Source organism: Capra hircus, chromosome 4 (genome assembly GCF_001704415.2).
Source record: "Capra hircus breed San Clemente chromosome 4, ASM170441v1, whole genome shotgun sequence".
NCBI lineage: Eukaryota > Metazoa > Chordata > Mammalia > Artiodactyla > Bovidae > Capra > Capra hircus.
In genome coordinates this window covers 84,264,199-84,279,546 of record NC_030811.1, presented here as the reverse complement: position 1 = coordinate 84,279,546, position 15,348 = coordinate 84,264,199, and the positions used below count along the sequence as shown (strand labels likewise).

General features: G+C 35.5%; 1 protein-coding gene across 1 annotated transcript in view; it reads left to right on the top strand.

Moving 5' to 3' along the window:
* The window catches only part of SEMA3A (semaphorin 3A), a 556,686-nt gene continuing 543,822 nt past the window's right edge, over window positions 2,485–15,348 (top strand). Inside the window, exon 1 of the mRNA XM_005679076.3 lies at window positions 2,485–2,942. The gene's annotated coding sequence lies outside the window, so the exon portion shown is untranslated. The remainder of the gene's footprint in view (window positions 2,943–15,348) is intronic.

The following is a 15,348-nucleotide window of genomic DNA, read 5'->3' as shown; positions in this document are numbered from 1 at the left end:
CCCTCGAGGAGGACATGGCAACCCACTCCAGTATTCTTGCCTAGAGAATCCCATGGACAGAAGAGCCTGGCTGGCTGCAGTCCATAGGGTCACACAAAATTGGACACGACTAAAGCGGCTAAGCAGCAGCAGCAGCAGCAGCAAATCACCAGCATTTTTATGAAAATAAAATTTTTGGTGAGGGTGTTTTTGACCTTGATCAGAAACATCTTTTAAGGACAATATTTTAACATCTAAGAGGAAGAAGATGAGCAGTGTTGGAAATTGTTTCCCATGCCTCATCTCATAAGAGGAGTTGCTCCTAATTACTTGTTGAATTCTTGATTACACACCCAGTTTACAAACCTCTGTATATTTATTCAAATCAGCTCATAGAAATATTTCCTCTGCTCTAATTTTATGCGTCCTAGTCTAGTGATATTTTTTCTATGCCATTTTAATAATAGTATAAAGTCAGTAATGGAATACTTACAGTTTGAGACATACATTTCTTTTCCTGCCTAATAGATGATATTGTTGATGAATCAACAAGAATCAAACAAAATATATATAGAGAGAAACCACCTTTCTCACCTTCAAGAGCTGATTTATTAGCAAAAACGTAAAACTTTTTGTCCCATCTTTATCTTACATATAATTGCACCCACCTAAACCACATAATTTAATGAGCTCCTTGTGCTTTATCTTCTTAGGTTAACAAGGCCCAATATTGAAATCATGGGGTAGAAAAATGCAAGTAAATGAAATATTTTAAAAGATATTTATTTAAAGTGTATTTACATTTAAACATTGATATAGTTTTACAGAAATTCTGACTAGCTGCTAAGGATCAGCACAAGGGTTTATTATTATTATTAACTTAAACTCAGAAATAAATAGCTTAAACTCAAATTATTTACCATTTGGGCTTTAAAATGTTGACCTGGCTGAGACACATGTTTAAAAATAGAATTAAATTTTGAATCAGATAATTTAAAATGCCATGAATTGGTTTCAAGATAGTTCAGTTCAAATATTTTAAATAGTTGAATATATCAAATAGGAAAATGTGTACACAATTTTTAACAAAATATTTTGTTACTGAGTTGGAAATGGCAGATCACTTTTGGAATTCATTATTAATCTTATATAATTAATATAACAATCTTATTAATAACAAATTCACAGATAATGTAACCATAGTAATTATCGGAGAGGTAACTGAAGCGAGGGTTGTGTGTAGAAGGAACAGTGATAAACCCAATGGAAATGAGAGTTTAGTGATGGGAAAATTCTGGTTTCTTACCTTCTTAAAAAAAAAAGAAAACAGCAAGCATTGGATCATTTGTTTGTAAATTAGATAACATTTGATATAAAGGACTCAACATTTGGTATAAAGGACTGTCTCGAGAATAGGCATGTGATGGGTTGTTTAAAAAAAAAAGCTGGAAATAAAGTCTGTATGCTTCTCCAAATCAAACTCAAACTTTGGTGGATAAGTTGGACTGGAAACTCTTAAGAACATTGTTTCTTGGGACATTTCCAGTATATCCCATTTTTAGTCAAGATAGAAAAAAATTCACTGTGAAAGTATTCATAGCATTTTATGTGAAACCATGAAAATTTAAAAGTTTTATTTGTTTTTCCAGTGAAAAATTTGAAATCTGAAAATCTTAATTTTTGGCTGAATTTCATGAAAGAAACTTCAGGTAGTCACAGGTAAACTTTAATCTGGCTTACTGAAATCCAGTTTTGTTTTGTTTTTTAAATAATATAAATTGCTCTCCTATGCACTATTTCTGTAGGTGTTTCTGTACTTTATCAGTAGTATATTTTTTGTTATTTGAATATTCATGTATGCTTGTAATGTCTTTAAGATATCAAAACCCTCACACATACACACACTCAGTTTGATTACTTACACATTTTTGATGCTCAGAGAGTGTGACACAGACAGCCCTAAAGTTTCCATGGGTTAAATTGCTTGAGATAATATGTGGTATGAGACACACCTGCAAGAGGATATTTTCCTAACAATTGGCTTCAGTTACATCTTTAAAAAATGCCCAATTGCAGAATGTCAATCTGTCTGACAGTGTAAATCTCCTTAAAGCAATTTAATTCAGATTAAAAAAGATAACCAGGGCTTATACAGCAGAATGAGGGATCTGTTTCAAATCCATCACATTAACATTATCAGTAACCCACTATGACCCATGATTGAGTAGTTTTAATTAAGTTCAGTTAGAGTGTGTGGGGGAGGGGTGCTTCATTTAATTCTTCATTAATAGTTAAAGTGAATATTATAAATATCTCTATAACTTTCGTTGCTTGAACATCTTTCTTTTTTATTGGATTTATTGTTTTCCATGCTATGGAGCAATGCCATTTGGGGAACTCCAGTTCCCAGGAGCTTTAAGGCTACCCCACTTCCAGCACTATAAAACAGAGGCCTGCTGTTTTAATCACGCCTCTCTCTCTTTCAATGTTGTTTGCGCCCTGGTACAACCCATCTGCCTTGAATCTAGTGCTCCGCTGGGGCTGCACACATCTGCCAGCCAGACTACCTTCGTACACAATTACTCAATCCACCGTAAGGCTCTTTAATAGGAAACAAGTGTGACAACGGCAAGCCTCTTTTTTTTTTTTTTTTTTCTTCTGCCTCTTAAACCACAGAGTCAAATAGCTCTAATAGAGATGAAGCTTGATAGATCCGCCCAGGTGTAGGTGAAATGGTAGAGCCTCAGGGGTAATAGATGCTGTGCTCTCAGGCTGAAGTTTAGCACTTTGTCCTGACCGGCTCTCAGGCAGCAGCGCGATGGGCTGCTGCTTGTACAGTTACAAAGTCAACATGCTTCTCGCCGCTCACGTTTATGCCTAATCCGGAGGGCAACCTGGAGCTAGGTAAGGACCGGCAGAACCACCCTTTCATTTCAGCGTGCGGACAAAGGACAGCAAATGAAGTAAGTGGAAAATTTATCTTTCCTTCTTTTATTTGGGAATTAATTAAGGATGTTTACTCTCAGGGAATCCTCTGAAGACTGTGCAAAAGTGAACTAGCAAAAAAACCTCTGTTGATAACCCTGTGGATTTCCTCCGGTTTCATTTTGCAACAGTGCCTTGGCACTGTCACTGAAGCTTAGGCTCGGCAAGTAACTTCCTCATTCAGAAGGTCTTGGAACTGAAATGTGGTGCTAATCATATTGCTAATTCAATCCTGTAACCTAGCATACTACCCTCTCTTTCTGGATGAAATGTCCTTTATTGCTGTCAAATGATGATGGGCAAGTGTTTTGTCATAGTTCTAAGAATAGGAAAATAATTATTTAAGAAGGCACCTACTCTTCTTGAAGATGGATTTCAACTTTAACACATAGCTATTCTGTTACATCACTAATCAAACATTAATGGGAGAAATATGCTTGTAATTTTTCTTAAATGCATTCTATAGCTCAGTCCCTTACCAAAGAAGAGATCTTAAAAATTCTAAAAACAGTATTAAGTTGGAGCAGCCATGACAATGATAATGAATTTTTAAAACAAAACAAAACAAAAGGTCATTTGTCTAATAGCATAAGAAAAGATATTAAAACCAGATGTGGGAAATCTCAACTTTGACTTTTTCGTCTTTCATGCTTGGTTTCAAGCAGCCTTCACATTGCGTTTACTTTGCATTTACAACTTTAGATTCACCATTAAACTATGTTTGAACTTGAAATTCAGATTTGATCTAAGTACAGCCCTGTTCCTTGAGCCCCCTACTCCAAGTTTTACTTGGCTATGGGGAGTCTTTTTACTACTCTACCATATATCCTGAATTGTGTTAACAAGCTAACTGTGGTGGACCTTTCAGGTAGAATGTCAACCAATGTGAAAGAATGTGTTTGCTGTTCAAATGTATGATGTTCCATGAAGGAAATAAGCACCCGGGAGCATGTGCTTATTAATACCTTGACAAAGATTCCAGTTATGATTCCCAAATTCAGTCCATCATATATTGCACAAAGATGATCATGTTAAAAGAGGATACGATAAAAACTGTCAGCACATCGTATCTATTTGTAGCCTTTTGAGGTTTTATCTTTTTCCTTAACTTAGGCATTTTTTATTTAAAAAATGTGTCTGGAAAGCATTGTCATCCCAAACGGCATTTCACATGCATAAGGTACATAGACAGGTGAAGCTAGATAAACCATTGTTGCATTGTTTAAATAATTCCCCACTGGCCGATGTTTTGTTTTTGTTTTCTAACTATTATAAATGGACATCATAAAATTGATGGTTTAAAAGCCATGACGGTAGAATCCTGATGACTCCTTTGTGTATTTTCAGAAATGATTTAGCTTGGATAAAGTTGCTGCTATGAAAGGTTTAATTAATTACCACTAGTTAAATATATTTCTTTAACAATTGCATTTGACATTACTGATGGCGGAGTAAACGCAGTTTAAAAGTCATTCTTCATGAACTACTTTAACCGACAATTGTTGGCATTGAATAGCGGTCAATGTCTACCCCCTACAGGGAGAGAATCTAATTTCACTGTGCTTTCGCCAGAACATGAATACCACAGAGTACAGTTCACACATGTGAATGCTGTAACCGTGTCAATGACTCCAACAAGTGCCCCTTAATGAAAGGTCAGCTGTGTGATTAATAGGAAGCCAGTTTGAATGGCTGGACCTCACTTCAGCACTGCATTTAGATGTGTTTGTTCTTGATTTACTTCATTTGCCTTTCAAAGTATAATAAAAATCAAGTGGAACTATACCACACTTTTAAAAAACTTCATAGTTGATATTATATGATAGCAACACATTGGTTAGTATCTTTAGTTCATATAAAAAATAATAATTAGATGAAAAAGTCAGTCAAACAAATTATTGAGGGCATAGGATGATGAATTTTATTCGTTAGATAGAATATATAACCTTTGCTTCAGTTTCAGTTAATTTAATAAACTTTAAGAGGCACTCTGGGGGTGAAGATGGAGTGACAGAGGAAGAGTTTGATATTTTTACCTAAGATTTATTATGTTTCAATGCTAACTATATGTTAGAAAGTGAATATAAATGCGTCACTTCTGCTGATAATTTTGTGTCACCAATAGTGAAATTTATTGAAGACTGTAGCTAAATGGAATTGAAGACAGTGTAAACCTAGTGACATCCTCAGAGAAGTGATTTAGTCATCGAAAACTTATAATGGTGGCTTAGTTATAACTATTCCAATTAAAATTTGTGCTAGAAAGCATTATGCTTAAGTCCAATTTAAAAAAAATGCTTTTAAATGGAACTGTGTTTTGCTAATAAATACCATGTTAAAATGTGTGAATTCACAAATTAGATGGTCCTTAAATAAGGACCACTTCTTTTCATTTGACTATGTGTTTTGTGTCCCTGTGGCTTTATCTGTGCATATTTTCAAGTAAGATTGTAATGAGTAATTAAGTAATACAAATAATGTAAGTATATATAGATATATAGATGTATATTAGATGTGAAAATTCTATATGCTTGGAGGAAATGTTTTAGCAATCACAGGAATATATCAACTTATTCTAAGGGATATTCTCTTAAATAACTTTTTAACCTTAAATCAGCAATTACAGGATTTAATAACTCCATTTTCACTCATAATAAAGGAACTATATTACATATCAAGACAGAAATTGTAGGAAAAAAATGTAATCCAATTTCAATGATCAATCAAGGAGGAAACAGTGTAGTTGACTTCCTAATGGACGCAGCACATCCTAGATGTCCTCCCGCCTTATCAATGAGCGCAGCTGGGTCTTCCAGATACTGTTCTATTCAGGGTTCTATATTTTGCTCTGAATTGGAAGCCACCTACTTCCAGATAGGGTACTAATGAATAACGTGAGTTGGGAATTCCACAAGGAACCAGACACTGTTCTGAGCAATTTGTGCACATTTTTTATTTAGTTCTTAGAGCAAACCGAAGCAGATAGTTTCTATTCATGTTTATAAGTATAAAAATAGAGTGCTTGAAGGACTTGGCCAGTGTCACACAGCTACTAGGTAGTGGAACTTGGGCTCAAATTAACTTCCTCCAAGAACAAATGTCTCCTCCAACCACTGGACTTCTCTGAAAAGTGACTTCATTTTCAGTACAGCTAATTTCATCTCTGATCACTTTTTAAAAGGACTGCTCAATGAAAGGGGTTTTTAAATGTAAATAACATCCAATCAAACAAAATTTAAATAATTAAATGCCAATAAGCATGACCTCACTTCAAGTTACATCAATCATTCAGCACTTACAGAGGCTACTACTTGTCATAGTTTTTTACTATAGGTAAAGAAGGAGTTGCATTTATACCCTAGACATTTGGGGAAGAACTGATCCATTCACTCTTACTCAGCTGCCAAATTTCCATTCCTATTAATACTGAGTCTCTGAGAAGAGTTTGTTTCCTGAGGGTATTTCCAACCACTGTTGACTTTCAGATGTGACTCTAATCACACTGGCCTCCCAAAGAGAGTCACCAAGACACATTCCGACTTCCAAGGCACTGAAAAATAACAGCTCTAAGTTACTTACCCTCAGAGATTTTTAGGCCTCAGTTATTCAATAGGAACACCTGGGTATTTATTTTTCTTTTTAAAGATAGAATGCTAATTGGATTTTTCCTCATCTGTGGATATATATATATATGTATATATATATTTGTCATGAGAACACAGCCTGGAAAGCACATATCTGAAAATTTTCACTTCATATACAGATTTTCCAAGGGACTGCATCTGTGGTTTCTCTATCAGCTGAAACACTTTCTCCCTAAGACAGACATTCATCAATATGATTGAGAATAGTTCTTTGTAGAGAGATCAAAACCAAAATATTTTAGATTAAAATGTTCTATTTCATAACAAAACTTGTATCATTATAGACTTATGTATTCACTCCCTGATAAAATCAGACTATTCAGTTTAAAAAGTTTTTTCAAGTCCATATTATTAAATTTTTAAGTCAAGACAGTTACTTTTATAAACACAAGTATATTTAGGCAAGGCAAGTGAAATAAACATGAGGAAATGCCTTTAAAATGTTAGCAACCTCTGCCCATTTTTTTTTCTGAAAAAGTAGGTAGATACATTACTATAATTCTCACATCTCCTTTTGGTTTTGATGAAAGTATTCGAAAAAGATTCTTAAATATGATTGGTGTATATAAAACCATAGATTATTATACAAAAGAAAAAGAAAAACATCATTTTTTTCAAATTAATCTTAAGATCTTAGAAAAATTAATCCATGGTGACCAGATCTGAAAGTTCTAAATGCCTTGAGGATTAATGATTACTTAAAAAACAGTAGTCAAAGACTTCTTCTGTCATTATCATTACTCAAAGAAATCAACAGACTAGCTCCTTGAAGTTAATCTGATCCTCAGAAATCCTTTTTGAATTATCCAGAAGCTGCTTTTGTTTATTTGTAGACTCAGCTTGAGTTGGGAGAGCCTTCCTATCCCCTACCCCAACTCTTTACTTGACCCATTCCAAACCTTCCTCTAGGGCACCAGTTCACAATTGTCTCTGATGCTGAGTATTACCGCTTCATGTTCTGGGAAATATTAGAAATACTTAGGTAATACTTTGTGCTGGTGGACAGTTCCACCTATATCTGGTGGTTGGCTATTGTTCAGTTACTCAGTCATGTCCAATACTTTGCGACCCTACAGACTGCAGCATGGTAGGTTTCCCTGTCCTTCACCATCCCCTGGAGTTTGCTCAAATTCACATCGATTGAGTTGGTGATGCCATCAAACCATCTCATCCTCTTTTGTCCCCTTCTCCTCCCCCCTTCAATCTTTCCCAGCATCAGGGTCTTTTCCAGTGAGTTGGCTCTTCACATCAGGTGGCCAAAGTTTGGGAACTTCAGCCTCAGAATCAGTCCCTCCAATAAATGTCCAGGATTGATTTCCTTTAGGCGGTGGTTGGCCATCTCTACTCACTTCCCTAGCTTCATACATCCTGACTCCCAAGACAGCAATCAACCACAACTCAACTCATGGTCCTTCCTTTTCTATGAAGTGTTCTCATTCCCAGTTTTCCTACACCTGTCAGACTCCTGGCCACCTTGTTTCTATTTCTGTAGCCAATATCCAAGAGTTTTTGGTTTCTGTTCCTGCTTAGCAGTAAATATTCTTTTCATTTTAGGTCCATTGAAACCTGTAACCTATTTTGAGCAGGACATGAATGTTTCATTTTGTAATAAAGTACTATTTATCATAGCTCTATGTTTAAAATACGTTATGTTACAATATTTTAAGTATGTTAAAGCTCTATGTTTAGGCTTCCTGATAGGCTTATGTTTAAAGTGAAAGTTGCAGGTGTGACTAACTCAAGAATTCAGAGACATCTAATTAGCAGACAACTTCATTTTGTGTTATTCCTTAATATTGTACGTTCAAATCTGGGTGAATAGCAGAAAGAGATGATTAGTTTCCATTGGTGTTACTATTAGAAGTTTGAGGGTTTTGACTCTGTTTCTGGCCAGATGTGCTGATATGCTTAAATGTTACATGCTCGATAATCATTTTCCCAATAAATAGTATTTTCAATCATTCTAGAGTTTATTCTCCCTAGATTAAACCTATGCTCTTAATTGTGTGTATATATTTTAGCATTTTAATTACATTTGACTCAGTTATAAATTTAAAATTCTGCATAAGTGGGTCACTGATTGTGAAGTAAAACACTGGGGTTGAGATACTACTTTTGACAATTTGTAGCTCATTTTCCAAATGTGGAGAATGTGCATGATGTGACATTTTGATGACTCACATGTGGAAGAATTTTGCAAAGTTCTTTGTAAAGTTTCCAGGAAGAATTTTGAAATTTTATCATATGACAAAAACATATGAAAAGGCACAAATCGTATATATGAGGCTTCACACAAGACTAACAGGCTTTTAAAAGGATTTTGTAAGTAGTGCAGCACTATACGTTTGATGTAATTTTTATATCACAGAAAGCTTAATATTTATCTTCTCCCTTAGATATTTCAATGATGTTTAATCAGAAAACTTGTATCTGAATCTGAGTAACACTTAACAATGAGTTTAAATGAATAATTATTTCCTGGACCAAACAACAAGCATTCTCAAACCTTTTCCCAAATTGTAAATTTAATGAAGAATTCATATTGGATTATTGTCATTTTTTAATGTGTCCTTTCCTTGTCCAATTTTGAATAATTTAAGTAATGAAAGGAAGTAGATAATTGAAAAAAGTGTTTACCATTTGAAAATGGCTCATTTTTACCATCGGTAAATGTTTCTAGTGATTCTGATTTTTATCAGAAGAATAGAACTAAACAGTTCATAAAAGATCAAAATTGTCATGGAAAAGGGGAAAGCATGTTGTTTGTCCTTTATCCACAGGTAGATAACATGAAGTTTGAGAAGATTAATTTAAGGATCGTAGGTGTGCTCAGTTGCTCAGTCATTTCCAACTCTTTGTGACCGCATGAATTGTAGCTCACCAGACTCCTCTGTTCATGGAATTTCCCATGTGAGAATACTGGAGCTGTTTGACATTTCCCACTCAAATGTATCTTCCCAAAAAGGATAGAACCTGGGTCTCTTGTATCTTCCTGCATTGGCAGGTGGATTCTTTATCACTTTGCCACCTGGGAAGTCCCCAGTTTAAGGAGTAGTATTGCATATGTCCATTCTGACTACAAAACATACCTCACTTTATGGTTTCAGTTATTACAAAGACCTGCTGTCATTTGTTTTGGTTTTGTTTCTAAAACATTTTAAGCATTTCTGCCTTCTCTGTAAACTTTAAAAACTATACACACATACATACCAACCAATTTTGAAGGGTTGAAAAGGTATAGATTCATTAATTAAAATGTCTGAGGAATTTTTGTGTCCTTTGTATTTGACTAAATTAGAAAGGTAAAGATTACACTTTAAGGGACTAAAACTCAGAGTCAATTACATAGCTGCTTAATATAAACAAGACTTTATATAAGATAGGCATAGAATTGCTTCCAAAGCTCAGTATACTATAATAGTTCTGGAGAAACCCTTTTGACATGGGAAGAGGCTAATAGGGCCCATCATGGCACATCAGCTGTGGCCACAGTGGTAACGTTATATGTGACCACACATGAGGTAAGCGTGCCCTTGGGGAAGGATGTGAAGTGGCAGGAAGGAAGCAGTGTAACGAGCAGATGATATCTTTTGAGTTCCTACAACATAATCGTTAGCATTTAAGAATTAACTCCAGCTATTTTTATCTGAAAGGTCTATGGGTTGGGCAGTTTTAGAGCATCTTGGGTACTTTTATTACTGTGGTTGTCAGTGTTAATTACTGGATTTTAAAAGTACTACTAAGAATTTTAAACAGTGATACTTAAGTAAATGAATGCTAAGAGACTATATGCAATTCAGGTTGAATCCATTAGTTTACTCTTTAGGAACAGATATTAACTATACAGTTATTATAAAATGTGTGTACATTGTCTTAAATGTGTAGAGAATTTACCAAAAGTTCATAGGTTTTACTTGGCATAAGTTCAAATTAACAGTATGACCATGTCATTTAATTACACTACCTCAATATTTTCAACTGTAAAACAAAAAGTTTGAAATAGATGATGTACATAGTTTCTTTTATGACTAATTTTTAAAAATGTTCATATATATTACTTCATTTATGATATTTAACATTAATCAATAGTATTACATAAAACATAATTTAACAGTAAACTTTTTGATAAAAATTACTCTTACAAAGATATGTTGATTTTTAAAATTTATTTTTATGATACATTTTAAGTGACTTAGTCAATCTTGACTGAATTAATAAAGTCTTGAGTAATTAAATATCCTCAAGTTATTTGAATGTTAAAAAATGAGGGCATTGATTCAGTTAATTTTGCTAGCTTCTGTTAAGTGCTTATCTTGAATTAAGGAATTCAAATGCATTTCTTAGACTTTAAATAGATGATAATTTGGCTTTTTTCTATTAAAGATGATTTTTTTATTCAGTCAAGCCATAGACATCATAATCAAATAGAGGTGGTACAATGTAATTAGCTGAAAATAGTGAACTTAATTTATCTTAAATTATGTATAATAAAAAAAACCATGAAACCATATTAAAGATGCTATTTCTTAAAGAAATATGAAAATGTATTATAATTATTTCATATTCCTGTTTGAAATCAAAACTATAAATCTTTAGAAAATTTCTCAGATGTGTACAGAATTTCTGTTACATATTTTTTCTATTCATTGCATTTTTAATTTGAAATATTAAGTTTTAATATCAACTCTTAATTTGGGGCTTCAAAATCTTCAGATTTCCACTTTCTGCAGAACCTGAATTTGTGCCCAAAGCACAGTTTTCAGTTCAACAATCTCTATACTCCAAAATAGCCTTTATTCTTTGGCTAGCTATCATTATTCATTGTCCTCCTCCTGGTAACTCCTAAATCAAAGCACTCATTCCATTGATGTAGTAATGACAGCTAGCCAATTTACACAGACACAGCAGATTGAAAATACAGTTTGGATACCTTTAATTAATAAAATTTCACCCTTTCCGAGGTGTTTACATTTTATTAAGAGCTTGGCTCTAATTCAAAAAGGGTCTCTAATGTTTTAGCTTCAGAAAAATTCACAAATTCTTGAATTTCAGGACCAGGGCTGAGCACCCTTCCATTCTACCTCTGAGTGACCGTCTGCCTCAGGCAGGCCCTGACCCAGGAAGCTGTTTCCTGACCAAAACCCCCACTACCAGGAGATCAAGATCTACTATAATTCAGTGTCAGTTTTTGGTTCTCCTTTACTTTTGTCTGATTTAAGTTTACACCCTAAACATTTTGGGGCTTCCCTGGTGGCTGTGACAGTAGAGAATCTGCCTGCAATGCAAGAGACCCAGATGTTGTTCAGTCTCTGGATTGGGAAAATCCCCTGGAGAAGAGAATGGCTACCCACTCCAGTATTCTTGCCTGGAGAATTCCATGGACAGAGGAGTCTGGCAGGCTATAATCCACGGGGTCACAAAGAGTTGGACATGACAGAGTGACTAACACTTTCTAAAATTCTGAAATTAACCAAGGGGGAAGAAACTTATTGAATGAAAATATTCTTTAAGAGAAATCTTCAAATTTACTTTTAATGACTATGTGTATGTAAGAGTCTATTTTTCACCTTCTCTACCATTCCAAGGGTTCTTCCTTAGCCCCTAACCCCCACATTCTCCATCCCTAGCGTATATTCCAAAATCAGTTGGAAATACAGGGGGAGTGAAAAAAAAATTAAAGAAATACAATATACTCTGACTGAATGTTGCTAATTGAGTGAAAGTGAGGCTGCTCAATGTTGCCAGTGGCTACTGTGGAGATGAACATTAATTTTGTTTTAGTAAACTTCATTTATGTAATTAATCATGTTGTCATTGAGAGAGGTTAGTGATGGAGTTTGCCTTGGATAACTGCCGGATACTTCAGAGCCTTATACTAGCCTAAACTTTCAGATATGCCTCATCTAAGTAAGTTTATATAGAAATTGAAGTTAGTGTGCTGAAGTTATTGTCTCTAGTCATTTTTGTTATTGCTATCTTGCTTTAAACCGATCTTGAGAGTTTCCATGTGAAAAGAACTGCAAAGCTTTGCCAAACACAAGTCTGTGTGCCTGATGCACAGTGAAGTGAAATAAACCAAAAGTTGAAGTTAGGAGCCGAGGCTTATTGTAGGGCCAAGTAAGGGGATTGGGTAGCTAAGCTCAAAAGACACAAAATCCCTGATGATTTTCAGGGAAGCATTTTTAACATACATAATTTAGGCTGAGGGCTGCAGAGTCTATGACATTCTTCTGATTGGTTGGTGGTGAGGGTAACAGGGCCATGTTCCAGGAAACATGAGCTGAGTCTGAAGTTACCATCCCCACCTGGGTAGGGACTTCTGTTGTTATTCAGTCATGTCTGATTCTTTGCAACCCCATGGACTGCAGCACACCAGGCTTCCCAACCCTTCATTATCTCCTGGAATTTGCTCAAACTCCTGTCCATAGTGTCGGTGTTGCTATCTAACTATCTCTGTCATCCCCTTCTCCTCCTGCTTTCAGTCTTTTCCAGATCAGAGTCTTTTCTAATGACTCAACTCTTCACATCAGGTGGCCAAAGTACTGGAACTTCAACTTCAGCATCAGTCCTTTTTTTTTTTTTAGGATTGATCTTCTTTAGGATTGACTGGTTTGACTCTTTTCTGTCCAAAGGACTTTCAAGGGTTTTCTCAGAGACCACAGTTCAAAAGCATCAATTCTTCCATGCTCAGCCTTCTTCCAACTCTCACATAAATACATGACAATTGAAAAAAACATAGCTTTGACTATATGGACTTTCATCGGCAAAGCAGTGTCTCCACTTTTCAATATGTTGTCTAGGTTTGTCATAGCTTTTTTTCCAAGGAGTAAGCATCTTTTAATTCCATAGCTACAGTTATCATCCACAGTGATTTTGGAGCCTAAGAAAATAAAATCTGTCACTATTTCCATTGTTTCCCTCAAAATTTGCTGTGAATGATGGGACCGGATGCCAAGATCTTCTGTTTTTTGAATGTTGAGTTTTAAGCCAGCTTTCTTACTCTCCTCTTTTGCCTTCATCAGGAGGCTTTCTAGTCCTCTTTACTTACTTCCATTAGGGTGGTATCATCTGTATATCTGAAGTTATTGATATTTCTCCCGGAAATCTTGATTCCAGCTTGTGCTTCTTCCAGCCCAGCGTTTCTCATGATGTACTCAGCATATAAATTTAATAAGCAGGGTGACAGTATACAGCCTTGATGTACTCCTTTCCCAATTTTGAACCAGTCCACTGCTCCATGTCAAGTTCTAACTTCTTGACCTGCACAGATTTCTCAGGAGGCAGGTCAGGTGGTCTCGTATTCCAATCTCTTGAAGAATTTTCCAAAGTTTTTTGTGATCCACACAAAGGCTTAGCATAGTCGATGAAGCAGAAGTAGATGCTTTTCTGGAATTCTCTTGCTTTTTCTATGATCCAAAGGATGTTGGCAATTTGATCTCTGGTTCCTCTGCCTTTTCTAAATCCACCTTGAACATCTGGAAGTCCTCAGTTCACACACTATTCAAGTATAGCTTGAAGAATTATGACCATTACCTTGCTACCGTGTGAAATGAGTACAATTGTGCAATAGCTGGAGCATTCTTAGGCATTGCTAGTCTTTGGGATTGAAATGAAAATTGACCTTTTCCAGTTCTGTGGCCACTGCTGAGTTTTCCAATTTTGCTAGCACATGTAGAGCAGCACTTTAACAGCATCATCTTTTAGGATTTGAAATAGTTCAGCTGAAATTCCATCACCTCCACTAGCTTTGTTTTTACTGATGCTTCCTAAGTACCACTTGAATTTGCACTCCAGGGAAGTGATCATACCATCATGGTTATCTGGGTTATTAATCTTTTTTTGTATATTTCTGTGTATCTTGCCACCACTTCTTGTCACTTCCACTGTATAATCATAAGGGATTTGATTTAGATCATATTGAATGGCCTAGTGTTTTTCCTTACTTTCTTCAGGTTAAGTCTGAATTTTGCACTGAGGAGTTCATGATCTGAGCCACAGTCAGCCCTGTCTTATTTTTGCTGCCTGTATAGAGCTTCTTTATCTTTGGCTGCAAAGAATATAACCAATCTGATTCCGATATTGACCATCTGGTGATGTCCATATGTAGAGTTGTCTCGTGTAGTTTGAAGAGGTGGGGGCCTTACTTCCTCAGTAAAACTCATTGTTATGTATATTCCTTGAGGAAGAACCAGGATCCTGTTTTCTTCTTTGCACTATTTCTTGATTGCTTCTCTTTGTTTGTTTGTTTTTTTTTGTTTGTTTTTTACTATATTTTACTTTACAATACTGTATTGGTTTTGCCATACATTGACATGAATCCACCACGGGTATACATGCGTTCCCAAACATGAACCCCCCTCCCACCTCCCTCCCCGTAATATCTCTCTGGGTTATCCCCGTGCACCAGCCCCAAGCATGCTGTGTCCTGCATCAGACATAGACTGGCGATTCGATTCTTACATGACAGTATACATGTTTCAATGCCATTCTCCCAAATCATCCCACCCTCTCCCTCTCCCTCTGAGTCCAAAAGTCCTCTATACACATCTGTGTCTTTTTTGCTGTCTTGCATACAGGGTCATCATTGCCATCTTTCTAAATTCCATATATATGTGTTAGTATACTGTATTGGTGTTTTACTTTCTGGCTTACTTCACTCTGTATAATCGGCTCCAGTTTCATCCATCTCATTCCCTTACTTCTTACTTAGCAACTGGTTGAATTGGTCCTTTGGTGAAAC